The sequence below is a fragment of the Notolepis coatsorum genome, assembly GCF_963971535.1.
Source record: "Notolepis coatsorum genome assembly, chromosome: 8".
In the NCBI taxonomy this organism is placed as follows: Eukaryota; Metazoa; Chordata; class Actinopteri; order Aulopiformes; family Paralepididae; genus Notolepis; species Notolepis coatsorum.
Genome location: NC_140172.1, coordinates 130,984,365 through 131,000,914, shown reverse-complemented (window position 1 = coordinate 131,000,914; position 16,550 = coordinate 130,984,365). Strand labels below are relative to the sequence as shown.

The window sequence follows — 16,550 nt, the reverse complement described above, 5'->3', positions numbered from 1 at the left end:
CCTGTAGACAGTCTAGCTCATCGGGAAACGAGTCTCTCTGGGCTCGTTGTAGGAGAAGAAGTTCTGCTTCTTCGTAGTCAGCTGCAGTAATGTCAGTAGTGAGCTGAACCTCTGGGTGGTGCCACAGGAATGTCTTTAGCTGCGCACTCTCTAGGGTGAGGCAATCGTCTATGTCGGGGTCTGTGGAGACGAGTGTGGTCAATCCACAGAACATAGATTTCTTGTTCTCGGCCTCCTCTTTACTCGCTGCCCGTGGGGTGGGTGTAGGCCACTCTTCTTCCGGGAGCTTGAGGAACTCTGGCCCGTCACTGTATAGGTTGTGACGGGTGAGGTCATCCAGGGACATTCCCCGGGTGATGACGTCAGCTGGGTTGTGTTTTGTGTCCACATACATCCAGCTTGCTACTTCTGTTAAATCTTGAATCTCTGTGACTCTGACTCCCACGAAGACCTTGTATCTGCACGAATCAGACCGGATCCATGTGAGTACTGTCGTGGAGTCTGACCACAAGATTGTTCTTTGCACCGGGATGGTGAGTTCACGTTGGATCAACGTAGCGAGTTGCGCTCCTGCTAGGGCTGCGCAGAGCTCTAGACGCGGGATAGATTGTTGCGTGCGTGGGGCTATTCTTGAGCGAGCCAGGATGAAAGCAGTATGTATTTCTCCTCCCTCCTCTCGGGCACGCAAGTAGGCCACCGAACCGTAGGCTACTTCGGAGGCGTCGCTGAAGACATGCAGGTCCATCTGGCACGTCTCCGGCCTCACTGTGGGTGGGAAGTAGCTGCGGCGTATGTTGACACCTGGGATTGAGCTGAGTTCTGTCTCCCACTCTCTCCATGTGGATGCAAGGTGTTCGGGTATGGGGTCGTCCCAGCCCTGGTCCTTGTCCCATAACGCTCTTACAATCATCTTTGCCCTGGTGGTGTAAGGTAGAATACATCCCAACGGGTCATATTGTCTGGCGAGTGTTCTGTATACACTCCGTCTGGTGGTCGGTAGTGCAGTCGACCTTCCCTGCTCCTTGGTCAGGGGTGTGTGTTTATAATGGAGCGAGTCTGTTTTGAAGCGCCAGACTAGTCCTAATGTCATTTCTTGGGCTTCTCCTGGGATGGTCGCCATCCAGGTCTCGCTGCTTGCTGCCTTGTCCTCGGGGGAGAGGCTGCGCAATACTTGCGGGTCGCTGCTGGCCCACTGCCTGAGATCAAAGCCGCCTTTGATCAGGGAGGCGCGGAGCTTGAGTAGAAGGGCCTCGGCTTCTTCTGGCGTCGAGACGCTTTGCAGACAGTTGTCCACGTAGAAACTATTTCCTACACTTTGTCGGACCTCTTCATCAGCTGCTGGGTCCTCTGCGACGTGTTTTTGCAGTGCAAACGTAGCACAGCATGGGCTGCATGTGGTTCCGAAAGGGAGGACTTCCCATTGATAGATGGCTGGTTGCTCGTCCCCGATCCTCTCTCTCCATAGGAACCGCAGCAGGGGCTTGTCCTCCTCCACTAGTCTCACCTGCAGGAACATCCCTTTGATGTCGCCGCTGATGGCCACCTTGTCTTGGCGGAAACGTAGTAACACGCCTAGTAGAGAGGGGCCTAGTGTTGGGCCGGGCAAGAGCTCTTTATTCAGATTTTGTGATCCGATCTGGTAGCTGCAGTTGAACACAATACGATCCTTGCCGTTGTGGTGGACTTTGTGGTGCGGCATGTACCATGATTCGGTCGTCTGATCGGCCTCTTTAATGTCAATTTTCTTTATGTGTCCCGCTGTGATTAGCTTGTTAATCTCAGCGCGGTACACAGTCTCTTGAGCGGGGTCTCTGGCTAGGCGCCGCTCTGTGTTCAATAGATACCGCTCCGTCGCTTCTTTTGGGGCGTGGAAGGTAGGCATACCCTCTCGCCTCAGAAGTGGAGTTGCGTATCTCATCACTCCGTTGACTTTGACTCTCTTTGTCCCCTGCTCGAGGAGGGCTATAGCGTAAATGTCTTCCTTGGAACGAATGTCTTTCTTTTCGTTCTTAAAGGGCATTGTCTCTAGTGTACATAGCCTCTCGACATGCTGTAGGAGGGTGGTGTCTTCTTCTGTCACTCTGGAGTGGAGGCAGCTAGTGGCTGCTGTTCGGTTAAGGGACCTAGCGAGGGGGCCTTGTAGTGTCCATCCTAGGCGGGTCTCGACTGCTGCAGGACAGCCTCTGGGCCCTGTGTGGACCCGGTCCATCGGGACGATGAGGTCTGCATGGTCGGAGCCTATCAGCAGGGTCGGGGTGGCACCGTCTATGAGCGGTATAGGTAGTTGACGCAGGTGCACATATTTATCCATCAGCTTGGCGATGGGGTAGGTGTACTGCGACAGGCCTATTTCTTGGCTGGTGAAAGCGTTAGTAATCCTATACCGTCTCTCTGGCTGCCCGCTTGCTGCGATAGTGAAGGAGACATTCTCGCCCTTTATCGTCTTTAGATCTCTTCTTATTGTCCGAATCGTCATCTGGTTTTCGCTCCCCCGCAGCCCCAGCTGGGCCGCAGCGGACGCGAGGAGAAGGGTCTTCTCTGACCCGTCGTCAAGGACGGCGTAAGTGTCCATGACCTTGTCTTGGTAACTCAATGTTACGCGGACCACCTTTAAGAGCACCCGGGCGCCCCCGCTGCTGGCGGGGTCAATGTACATAACACTTGCCTTTGTGCTGCTTGAGGGTGCAGGCTTTCTTCTGTTACTGTCGTGTAGGACGTCTAAGTGGGCTCCGTCACACCGACTACACCTCTTCTTTAAGCGGCAATCGGCTGCCATGTGACTGCGCGCACATCGGTAACAGCGTCGGTTGGCCTTTATCCATTGACTCACCTCGTCGGCGGTCATCTTCTTGAACGTGTCACATTGTGACAGCCAGTGTTCATTTTCGCAGTACGGGCACACCATCTTCCACTTCTCTTTCATCGAGGGGGTACTGTGGTTCTTGCTGCTCGGTACTGATTCTGATTGGTGCATGACGGTCACCAATCTGCGGCCATCGTTTGCTCTCCTAGGTCCCTCTCTGGAGCTTGGTGTGCTCCGCATGAACGTATCCAACCGTAGGCTGTTGTCTTCTCTCGCCAGGAAGTCGGCTAGGTCTAGGAGGGATGGCTCGGGACCGTTAGGATCACGGTGGTCTCTTTGCCGCCTGAAGCGCTCTTGTCGGGCGGGCGGAAGCTTCTCTAAAATCCTCTCGACATTAGAGTTCGCGTACAGTTCGTGCATACCCTTTTCTCTTTGCGCCCCCAGCATCCCTACCAGGGATTGTACCTTGATAGACAGGTCATCTAGTGAGCGATTGTCTGTGGCTGGGGGTAGGCGGTCAATATGCCTTATCTCTTGTATTACGTAGTCCCATATGCATCCATATCGTCGAGTGCTGCTAGAGCCGCGGTGTATGGGGTAGTAGATAGGGGTGGGACAATACATCGATCCAGATCGATATATCGATCTATTATCAATAATCAAATAGGATCGACGCAACGTAAAAAGATCGATTCATATTGCGATACTCTTATTTTGAAAATCCCCGCGAGTCATATCCGCCGGCGCCCAGTATTGTGAAACTCCGTGTAGAAATTACAGCAGTGTTTGCGTCTGCTGTAAAGCACTACAGAGCGTCTATTTTGCGAGCCGATATAAGTCTGTGCAGTTTTTTCCCCGCAACGGGTCAAATGCATATAACAGGCGTTGCATCGTCGCCATTCCTTTATGCCAACGTCGCGTTAAATATCTAAATGAACGTCGCGTTGGCTGCTAAAAGCTAAGCAGCTAACCGTGAGAGAGAACAGGAGAGTGGAAAGGGGACTTGGAAGGAGGAGGGGTGGGGGCTGTGGGGGACTGTGTGTGTGTGTGTGTGTGTGTGTGTGTGTGTGTGTGTGTGTGTGTGTGTGTGTGTGTGTGTCTGTGTGTGTCTGTGTGTGTCTGTGTGTGTGTTAAAGCTCAATATATAAAAACAAAAGTGAACAGGAGGTCTATTTGTATTAAAAACAATAGATTGTTTTTCATTTAAATGTCTGGAAGAGCTCAAAAATAAATACATCAATTGATATTTCCGTAGCCTTTTTTTAGTTGATCTAAATGTGACTGATTGTGTTAAATGGGCACATAATATCGCCTCATATCGATCGCAGACACCTGAATTGAATCGTATCGTATCGTATCGTGGCAGACTTTGTGATATCGGCAAATATCGTATCGTTGTCCAAAGAATCGATATCGTATCGTATCGTGATGAAACTGATGATTCCCACCCCTAGTAGTAGAGGTGGCATAGGCCAGCGCTATATTGTGCGCTCGGGGCACCTTGAGGTGCTTCAGTAGGATAGCATATTTGTACGGTTCAGCAGCTACATCGGACATCATTGTCTCTAAGCACATTCGTAGCTCTGTGTACTGTGCTCTGTTCTCGTGTGTGAAGTCCGGGAACGTCGGTGTGCCAATGTATGATGCCATGGATGGCTGGCACATCGGTGAGAGTTGGAAGAGAGGCCTCCTAGGCGAGTCTCCTCTTACGCCTCTTGGTGGGCTGGTACCTGCTGGATACCATGGCCCGCGTACCCAGGTGCTGTTCCTCGGGGCTGGTCGTGCGTCAAGCTCACCCGTGAATTGAGTCGGGGGTCTGTAGCGCAGAGCCGCAGGGGTAAAGCCTGGGCTGTACTGGACCTCCTGGTCCTGTGGAGTACTGTGCTGCTGTTGGGCTTGACTCTCCTCCTCTCCCTCTTCTTCTTCCTCTGGCAGGTCATCTAGATCCTGTAGTCGTCTATTTAGCCTCTCCGCGGTGTAGACCGTTTCTTCCTTGTAGCTGGGTCTCACTTGGACCGGACGGGGAAGGGGTTCGGAGGGGGGTATAGGCTCTCTCTGGTGGTCGGGCTCAGGGTCGCTTGATCGGGTCGGGGAGGGTGCCCTTGACCCTTGTCTTGACGAGGCCCTGGAGCCCCGTGCGGAGGGAGGGGGTGTTGCCCTGGTGATCAGCTGCTCCATTATCTGCGCTTGTAATCGGTCGCGCTCGGCTTCGCGCTTGGTGAGAGCGAGGTCGCGCTCTGCTTCTCTTTGGGCACCGGCAGCGGCGCGCTGGGCTTCGGCGGCGGCGCGCTGGGCTTTGGCCCGGTCTCTTCCCATATTCTCTTCCATCTGAAGGCGTCTAATCTCTAGACGTATACGATCTTCGTCGCTCCGTTGCTGCGCTTGAAGGCGTTCTCTTTCCATGGAAGAATGTTCGCGCTCACTAAGCGTCTGTGCTTGGAGTCGATCGCGCTCTGTTGAGGCTGCCAGGCTGGCGAGGAAGGCCTGTGCCAGCATCTTGTCCGCCTCGCTGGGGGAAGACGCTGGTTGAGGTGATCCGCTCCTGGTAGTACTCGTTGGAGATCCGTTCTCCTGTGGCGAGTCGAGGAGATCCATCTCCGGGGTGCTCGCCTCTTCTTGTATTGGGTCGAGTTCCATCCCTGGAGGGCTGTCTTTATCCTGGAGCTCTCCGGGGACTACTTCTTCGGTCTTGGCGGGGGGTAAAGTAATGTCAGGTCCCTCCTGGTCCCCTCCGTGAGCTTGGTCAGTTACGTTAGAACCCACTAGGGCCTCTATAGGCGGGGTAGCCTGGTCGATAGGGTCGGACATAATTTTACTATCTACTTTTTCCGCGTTTACCGTCTGTAGAAAGCTAGGTAGTATATTGGCAACGTAATCCTCTAAGTACTGAGGTGTCTGCCGTCTACGCTGCGGGCGATCTATTTTAGGAGAACCGTTTTGTGGAGTGTTCATCATTGGCCATGTCAATATTAATACCACTATATTAATATTACGCTAGTTACCCTCCGGCTCGAAGGACCAATTGTAACTGAGGGGTACAATTCCCTGACTGTATTGATAAGTATGGTATCATTAAACCACTACCGTCTTATGCACTTTAATTACTGGCCATACAGTACATGATATATATAATGATGAACACTTCCCACAATGAAATCGGTTCCACACAAAGTTGTAATTAAGTATTTATTGTAGCAAAAGGTACATAATATACTTCTCCATTTCACTTTGAATGCGCTTATAAGGCAAAGGAATGTGCGTAGGCAAATCAATAACGAATGTCCATTCTCTGGTTACGCAGGAGGTAATTATACAACCTGAATCTTAGGGAATTATATCTATGGTACACTAGTAATATAGCGGGAGATACTGGAAGGGTCCCCCCGGTTGTAAGCCAGCAGGGGTAGAGGATCTGTCGGTAATAGAGTCTGGGTCAACGATGATAAGGAGACTCCGAGTACGGGAGACGGTGCAATAAGATCTTGATCCACAGACAAATACAGCTGTTCTCCGTAGCCTGTAGCTCCACAGGGAAGAAAGCTAGCCTGCCTCAGGCTTCTGAGGGGCAGACTCGACGTGGCTCCTCACAGGGTAAATCCCACACACTGGTGGGCGTCGGCGATTCTCCGCTCCATTAATTACAGGACCAAAAGCAAATATAATCCAGCCGAAAAGGGCTATGCAGTCGTCGGGTAGATAATCCAGTGTACATGTCCACACGGTCCTCGTCTAGGGCTCCTCGGGTGAAAGCGCCATGAAAGCAGCCCAGCCTGGATAAGCACTCTAGCTGATACGAGGAAAACGTTGGTGATGCTGGTCACTGTAGAACTTTAGCCGCACGATACACTATACACCAATAGACTATTACTGACTTAATAGAATATGTTGCACTCGACGGTATAGCGCCAAACTCTGACACTTCAGTTATTAATTCGCATGCGGTCTCAATGCTCTATTTGGGGCCAAACAGGCCATACTTCACCGCACGTACAGTAGTATCGTGGGTGAGGCTTCAACTTATTGGGTAACATACTTCTGTATTCACCTGCGCCGTATTTATACGCTTAGATGAATAAACTAGTACCAGCTTTATTCCTATCTCATATCCTTGCGCAATACCATTCATGTCCAGGCATGTCCCCGGCGGTGACTTTGAACCTGACTTTGGAGGCATGGCCTTGGCGCCTGTGGACCGCTGTCCAATAGGAGAATGAAATATTATGGTCTGTACTAGGCTAAAGGGATATTCCGTGTATATGTACAAGGAATATACAAGGGATATCAAACGATATACAAATATTATGCAATATATATCAATCAATAAATATATATATTCGGTTTAATCTGATCCTTTGTAACACAGGGTATCGCTATCAGCTCTATCTTTAATCTTTCAAAATGTTCAGTTGCTATTGCATGCACTCATCGGTGTTTCACTACACACTTGAGTGCATGCTTACCAACTGTTAGTCTGCAACACTATCACCGACATCTAAGAAGGAAGATCCCCCCTTGAATGGCTCTTCTAAGGTTTCTCTCCTCCACACTGCCTGTGGAGCATTTTTCCCTATTGTTAGGTTTTAGTGAGTTTTTCCTTACCTTCGCGTGGGGTATGTCTGGGAGTGCTTGCATTCTTTCATTTATTCTTTCATTTATTTGCATTTATTTAAAATTTGTTGGACCTTATGGTGTTCTTGTTCTGTTCTTGACTTATTGTTATGTTTTCTTCTTGACTTGTTTAAAGAAGACATGTACGGCCCATGGGGACATTAACGTGTGTTGTTGGGCCTTATAAATAAATTTGATTTGATTTGATTTGATTAATACAGTAATTTTGCAGTTTTGCAGTTGGGACCTGACTACAGAAAGCAGCGACATTCTTCTTGTAGGAAGTTATGTAATACAGATTTAAATTCGCAGAGAGACACCAGGGTATCTAAGTGGATATGGTCCTGTAGCCCATTCCATGCCCAAGGTGCAAAGCTTGAAAAAGCTGTTCTTCCTAGTTCAGTGTGTATTCTCTTTTATTTATTATTATTATAATTTTTTTAGTAGACATCTTGTGGACCTGGTATGGTAGCTGCTAGACTGAGGCAAAGCTAATTAGATTGGAAATATATAGGGGAAGCTTCCCTAGGATGGCCTTATATATAAAAACAAACATGTGGGATTTCTCCGTACGTACAGAGAGGTCCTCCATCCTACCATTTGGTAAAGCACACAATGGTGAGTAAGCCCTTTGGCACTAGTGATGAAGCGCAGAGAAGCATGGTACACACTGTCTAGCTTTTTTAGCATTGAAGAGGCAGCATGCATATATATTATGTCACCATATGCTGGTCCACCAACTAAACCAGCATCACACCAGCATCACACCAGCATTAATCAGCATAATAATAATAATAATAATAATAATAATAATAATAATAATAATAATAATAATAATAATAATAATAATAATAATAATAATAATAATAATAATAATAATAATAATAATAATAATAATAATAATAATAATAATAATAATAATAATAATAATAATAATAATAATAATAATAATAATAATAATAATAATAATAATAATAATAATAATAATAATAATAATAATAATAATAATAATAATAATAATACATTTTATTTGTATAGCACCTTTCATACAGAAACTGCAGCTCAAAGTAAGATAAAATGAGTGCAGACATATAAAATCACAGTTTTTCACATTAGGATCTAACATCCCAACAGGCCACCTTGTTTATGGTTTGATTCAGTTTTAAATATACAATGATAAAAAAAAAGTAAGATAAAATAGACAGAGTAAAATAGTGCAGTGCAATAAAATAGTAGAATAGACTGGGTGCCCTCATGGCGCACCGCATAGTGCCTCGCACACCCACGCCGGGTGGCGTCATTACTTTTACCAAACGGTTCGTGCGTTTTGCGAATCTGATTGGCCACTGACGTTTCTGGTCATGTGACATGTGCGCCCAATCGTGTGACGGCAAGTTCTTTGGACGGTTAAGCTTAAGCGCTCTTTCGAAGTTGGTTAAGGTTAGAGTTTGTCTTAGAGCATGGCGATAGAACGCCAGCCCTGATTCCAAACTCTAACCTTAACCAACTGCGAAAGAGTCGCCTAAGTTTAACCAGTGATAAACTAGGCGATAGGTCGTTTGCAGGCTGTTCCACGCGGAAATGGGCTAAGACACTGCTCGTCATGCGATTGGGCGCACATGTCACATGACCAGAAACGTGCGTGGCCAATCAGATTAGCAAAACGCACAAACCGGTTGGTAAAAGAATAGACGCTGCCGGGTGCCTATATTCGAATACCAACGGAGTTGTGCGTTTTGCGAATCTGATTGGCCACTGACGTTTCTGGTCATGTGACATGTGCACCAATTGTGTGATGGCAAGTTCTTTCGACGGTTAAGCTTAGGCACTCTTTCGAAGTTGGTTAAGGTTAGAGTTTGTCTTAGAGCATGGCGATAGAACGCCAGCCCTGATTCCAAACCAGTGATAAACTACCTAACCAGTGATAAACTAGGCGTTAGGTAGTTTGCAGGCTGTTCGACACGGAAATGGGCAAAGACACAGCTCGTCACGCGATTGGGCGCACATGTCACATGACCAGAAACGTCAGTGGCCAATCAGATTAGCAAAACGCGCAACTCTGTTGGTATTCGAATAGACGCGTCCCGGGTTCGCCTCCCGCTCCCGGCGATATTTGTCGCATTTCTTCCCCACATCTCCTCCCGTTCTCCCTCTCCTCTATCGGTCCTGCGTGACCAGAAAAAGCTGTAAAAATGCAAAAAAATAAATATATATAAATAAAAAAAGAGTAGAATAGAATAGATAAAATATATTTTTTTACAGTGCAATAAAATAGTTCTGGATTACTGTTCAAAGTCGTCTTTACCTTCTCTGTTTGGTATCCACAGTTTAAAACTTGACAGTCTTCCCTCCTGTTTTATACCCACTTTGACCCTTCAAACCTCCCACTCAGGGCAAACCTATCCCTCTCAGGGCGCAGTTCCCTCTCTCAGGGTGCAGTTTTAGGCCTGAGTCCTACAGTTTTAAAGCCTCTTGTTTGATACCCACACAGTTTAATACCTGACAGTTTTGAACCTGTAATAAAAAGTAATAGACAGAGTAAAATAATACAGTGCAATAAAATAGTAGAATAGAATATATAGAAAAATTATGCAATAGAATGGACAGAATAAAATAGTGCTAGAGTGTATTAGAAGGCTATGGTGAAGAAGAGATACGTTTTTAGCTTATTTTTTTTTTTAATATTAAGAGATCTAGCTTCCCTAATGTCCATAGGTAGTGTGTTCCATAACTTTGGTGCATAGTTTGCAAAGGCTGCATCCCCGATTTTCCTTAGACTGTGGCTTGGAACCTTCAATAGACCAGTAGTAGATGATCGCAATGTTCTAGGAGGCACATAGTTGACTAGAGAAGTGTGTGTGTGTGTGTGTGTGTGTGTGTGTGTGTGTGTATCTGAAGTTGTATTGATTAGGAACTAACAATTCGTTCAATCCTAATATTCTGGTGTAATTTTTTTTTGAAAAACAGGTCCATAAACTTGTACATTTATACAACTCAAAAGTGTTTGCAGTACAACATTACAGTATACACAGTATAATGAACAGACTAATGAAGTACTGTTTACACACATCCATTGATCCATTCAGTACTGTTTACACACATCCAGTGATCCATTCAGTACTGTTTACACACATCCAGTGATCCATTCAGTACTGTTTACACACATCCATTGATCCATTCAGTACTGTTTACACACATCCAGTGATCCATTCAGTACTGTTTACACACATCCAGTGATCCATTCAGTACTGTTTACACACATCCAGTTATCCATTCAGTACTGTTTACACACATCCAGTGATCCATTCAGTACTGTTTACACACATCCAGTAAACCATTCAGTACTGTTTACACACATCCAGTGATCCATTCAGTACTGTTTACACACATCCAGTGATCCATTCCGTACTGTATACATACATCCAGTAAACCATTCAGTACTGTTTACACACATCCAGTGATCCATTCAGTACTGTTTACACACATCCAGTGATCCATTCCGTACTGTATACATACATCCAATAATCCATTCAGTACTGTATACATACATCCAATAATCCATTCAGTACTGTATACATACATCCAGTTATCCATTCAGTACTGTTTACATACATCCAGCAATCCATTCAGTACTGTATACATACATCGAGTATTATCACCAAATGATACGAAATATATATATATTGTATATTTGTTTGTTATTTTTTTGTTTTTTTTAAACAAATGTTCTCCTAATGTCCAGGTATTTATTTTGATAAAAAAATTATAATAATAAAAATTAAAAATAAATATATAAAATAAATAAAAACAGGTCCCTTAACCTGAAGCGGCTTAGTTAGACTTACTATGTAGCTTGAACAAGACACAGGAAGCTGCTAGTTGCCTCCCCCTCTGTTCTTGCTCTGCAGCAGTGCTGTTGTGGAATTTCTTCTTGTGGAGTCACTCCATGTGCAGTCCTCTTACTACACCAAGTGAGCGTCTGGTATCATAAACTGATCTAGGAAGGGGGCAGGCCTAAAAACACTGGAATTTGGATATATATGCACCCACGTGCGCATGCACACACACGCACACACACACACACACACACACACACACACACACACACACACACACACACACACACAGAGTTCACGGAGTCACAGCGAAGTAATTTGACTCAGGGAGGACTCGGCTGGGAAGGAGCAGAGTGAGGTTATGGATTGGTGGTTTAATTGGTGGTGGGGGTGTGTAAACACATTATGGAGGTTGTGGAAAAGGAAAGTAGGTCAGTGTTAGTACTCAGTACTAGTACAACAGGACAGAGTGAAACAGCCAGTAGTGGAAGAAGTACACAGTTAAAATTGTACTCTAGCAGCGTAACTAGTAAGAGTATAGTTAAGGGATATGTACAGATATAGATATAGTATCTACAGATATGTAAAATGATTATGTGCAGTGCAGGTATGTACAGATAGGTGTGGATAGATATATATGGTGAGAATAAATATATATTATATATATATGTAACGGATGGTATCGTGAAGCGCAGTCAAGAAGGGCTGGGGTGAGTAGCGGTGCTATGGGTTAAACTCACTCTCACATCCTCAAAAGACGCATAGACCCAGTACTTAGAAGTGAATTCACCTCTTGGTATAGGGGTCTGTGTTGTTGCCTGCGGTGTGGGAGACCGGGGTTCAACTCCCACTCGGGGCATCGAAGTTTAAGGTGACGTTGTCACAACCGTTACAATGGTGCAGATTGACCCGGATGCCTTGGGTGGAGTGGAGTGAGTTTGAGAGGGTGAGTGTAACGGATGGTATCATGAAGCGCAGTCAAGAAGGGCTGGGGTGAGTAGCGGTGCTATGGGTTAAACTCACTCTCACATCCTCAAAAGACGCATAGACCCAGTACTTAGAAGTGGATTCACCTCTTGGTATAGCGGTCTGTGTTGCTGCCTGCGGTGTGGGAGACCGGGGTTCGACTCCCACTCGGGGCATCAAAGTTTGAGGTGACGTTGTCACAACCGTTACATATACACGATATATATAGCATTATTGTATAATTATGCTATCATACAGAGTTATATGGGTTATATGCAGGTGTATACATAGGTATATATAAGGATTATATGCAGGTATATTCAGACAGATATATATATATATAAATATATAAATGCAAATGTGCAGTATATACAGCACAGTTGTATATGCTATCATACAGAATATATGGGTAGACTATAGTATGAGGTGGGTAGTTAAGTGTATTATTATTACTATGATTACAGTGTAGGGCAGTTGTGGACAGTGAAAGCAGTAGGTAGGTATAAATTGAGTATAGGCAACAGATTTAAGCAGTGGCGTCGCGTGGGTAAAATAACAGGGGAAGCCAAAAAAAAATTATTAAAAAAAAAATTATTCAATATTTTTATTAATATTTTTTTTTTTTTTTTTAAGTCAAGCAGTCACCATGTACACTACAGTATGGCTCGGCGGCCAGTCAAACGTTATTTTTATTTATTTAACAGATTGCAGAATGGGTACAATACAGTACGGCTCAATACACATTTACGATGAATTGAAAATGGGGGACCCTGATGTAAACAAGACGAAAGTCTTTCTCTGGTCTGCATCCCCTTAACAATTGTATGTATTGAGCTGTACTGTACTGTACCCATTCTGCAATCTGTTAATAAAGTTTTCATTCATTCATTCATTCACACACAATTGTATAAGGGGATGCAGACCAGAGAAAGACGTTTGTCTTGTTTACATCAGGGTCATTAATACTGCTGGAGCATTGGTTAATTTTTGGTCCGATTTTTCCTTGCGCGATTTTGCGCGCCGCGTGGGAGCAAATTCGAGACACATATTCGGTTGCAAAAAGGTGTCCCACGGTCTCCTCTATGGCCGTGAATATTTTCACGCGGATCGGAATCACGGCGCGCCCGTGGGACACTTTTCCGTTTCGGCGAGTTTATTCCACGCTTTCTGTTTTCCTTTTCTAAGCATTTTAGGGGCTACATGTGAATCAGTAAAAGTTGCGGGACGCCCAGATGTTTCCACGATAGAAAGCTCGCGTGGATCCCATAATAGGCTCACTTAATACAGCGTTTCTAAAATCACGCGACATTTTCAGGGTCGCGAGCCGACCTTTTCCCCTCGTTTTCGATGATGGAAGTGATTTAGGAAAAGCTTCGGCACGCCGAGAGGTCCCCGTGGATTTAATCTCGCGAGGATCGGGGCAATATTCGGCCCGTGGGAACAGTTACGGGTTAATACAATGTTCAGAGTGCAGAGGGGAAAATATGGCACCTGCCCCGCCTCCAGGTGGAATATTATGCTGAACGTCTTCCTCCCAGCTCCGTTTTAAACTTTTAGGGTGTGGCCCAGTGGCAGTCAGCTCGAATCTGATTGGCTAGGATCGGATTTGGAGTTTGGACTCACTCTATAATGCTGGAAGCCTGGAGAAAGAGACCTACCCACTGCTTCTCTCCTATACTAGCTGCAGTAGTGAGCACAGTCTGACAGTGTGTTAGAGGGAGTGAGAAGGAGAAGAGGGAGACATTAAAAAAAAAAAAAAAAAAAAAAAAAAAAAAACACAGATGCACAGATGAAAATGAATGTAAACTATATTAAAAAAAAATTATATTTTACATTTTTTTTTTTTTTCATATTTCATATTTCATAATTTGATATGAAATGTATAGGGAGGCATGGCTTCCGTTGGCTTCCACAAGGATTCGCCACTGGATTTAAGAGTCATACAGTATGGGTAACAGAGCCCAGGGCCAGTGCTTCCCAAAGTGTGGGGCGTGACCCCCTAGTGGGTCATGGAGGTACTGAAGGTGGGGTGTGAAAAAAAGAAAGAAATTACAAATAAACAAAAATAAATTATTTTATGAACTGATAAACGCCAATGTCAACAAAAATAAATTGACTGTCATGTGTTATTCCTTATACAGAGCACATTCAGAAGCCTAAATACGTTTAGCCACAAAAGGTGTTATTGTCCATTGTATATATAAATAATCAGATACAGTACAGGTCAGATTTTTTGCAATGCAACGTCAGTCAGAACAGTCGCATCAGAATTCACATGACGTTTACGTCACTCCAGATTGACATTCGTCATCGCTATGCTCTGGCGGGAGTCGCTCTGTGAATACAAACATGGAAGACAGATGTGATGGAGGTGGTCAGAGTAACGGTGAGGTGTTAGACCTTATGAGTATTTGAGGTGATACTTCTGTACGAGCAAAGCTTGAGGCGACGTACTGTATCGTGGGGGCGGTGGCCAATGAATGTACTTGGTGGAGGCCTGAACACAGAGTAACACTGGTAACACCTAGCAAGCCTAGCGGGGATGAGACCAGATACAGCAGTTTCTGCAGTCTGCAAGATAATTGTACTACTTGCTGAGGTAGCACTATCACCCCACACTCTGACATGTGCACCACACAGGTACCCATGTACATGTCGAAATACTTCCCAAAGGTCAGTGAATACCACGCCCACAACACCAGAGGGAGTTCCACAAATCATGTGCAACCCAGATTCATCACAAACAAGGGACTGAACACATTTCGCAATTATGCCACAACAATGTGGAACGCCCTACCCACAGCCGTAAAAAGATGTGAATCCCTACCCACATTCAAAACCGCTCTTAAAAAGCACCTACGGGAGGCTGCAATTCTAAACTGGCCACCGTAAATGTCCAACCCCCCCCCCCCCCCTCCTAATAGACAGTCTCCTCCCCACCGTATGTATATATTTTCTCCCACCCACCCACCCCCTCCTAATGTACAGTCTCCTCCCCATCATATGTATATATTCTCTGTTAGGATCTATGGGTAACAGTACTGTATATTTGCATATCGTATATATCACAAATGTAACAGTACTATATACCTGTATGTCATGTATGTCCCTATGTCATAAATGTCATGATGTCATGTATGTTGTGTATGTCATAAATGTCACTATGAATTGAAAATGGGGGACCCTGATCATGTAAACAAGACACACGTCTTTCTCTGGTCTGCATCCCCTTAACGATTGTGTGTATTGAGCCGTACTGTATTGTACCCATTCTGCAATCTGTTAAATAAAGTTTTCATTAATTCATTCATTCATTCATTCATTCATTCATTCATGCTCCTGCGAGGTTATCACAGCATTCGAATCTTTTCAGTAACCAAGGAAAATCAGGTCTTGATGTTTTAACCACTCAGCTGCTACAAGACACCACTCAAATGACTAAAGCCATCCCACCTCAATTCCATCCCATCATTTTTTTTAAAGAAATACATCCCCAGAAATGTTTAGAAAGGTGCGGAATAAAAGTATTGTTTCCCTTCCAAAAAAATATATTGATTCATTAATTTATCATAAAAAAAAAATCACCTGATTGGATAAATGGTGCTCTAGTGTGACATCTAGTGGCTGAATATCTATTGATTGATTGATTGATTGAAAATGTTATTAAGATTGCAGAATGGGTACAATACAGTACAGCTCAATACACACAATTGTTAAGGGGATGCAGACCAGAGAAAGCCTTTCGTCTTGTTTACATCAGGGTCCCCCATTTTCAATTCATCATAATATATGACATACATGACAGATAGACAGTACTGCTACATCTATACATTTATGACATACCAGATTTTCAAATAAGTACTGTTTTTGATACAAGAAGAGTCTAAAAAAAGAGAGTATATACATTTGACGAAGAAACTGTACATTACTATAGAAAATCCGCGCTTCTTCTCTCTCTCCACACTTCTGACAACAAACCTATCCATTGAGAGTGTCACAGTTACACACAAAAGACGAGACGTGGTCTCCGCGATTATATATGCGCAGGATGTAGTGAGATGTGTATTGGAATACTGTGTCGGCCTCCGTTGATGAAGGGGCGAGACATGGCAAATACAAACAGCTTCCAAGTGGAAAACTCAATCTGAGTTGGGCTCGTCGGTTTTTCCCTCGATTATATTATTAAAAAAAAAATTTGCCAATGTGCAATCCCACTGTCACCTACCCGCCACCCCACTTTGGGTCACGACCCGTAGAACCACTGATCTATAGCACCCTTGTCACACATGAAAACGAATCCACACAGTACAGTAGGCCACATGACATCACTAAACACT

At 44.9% G+C, this 16,550-nt stretch overlaps 1 protein-coding gene across 1 annotated transcript in view; it reads right to left on the bottom strand.

The window, feature by feature from the left end:
* LOC311233107 (solute carrier organic anion transporter family member 2B1-like) overlaps window positions 1-11,327 on the bottom strand; it is a 69,796-nt gene extending 58,469 nt beyond the window's left edge. Inside the window, exon 1 of the mRNA XM_084319992.1 lies at window positions 11,257-11,327. The gene's annotated coding sequence lies outside the window, so the exon portion shown is untranslated. The remainder of the gene's footprint in view (window positions 1-11,256) is intronic.
* Between the last annotated feature and the right edge of the window lie 5,223 nt (window positions 11,328-16,550).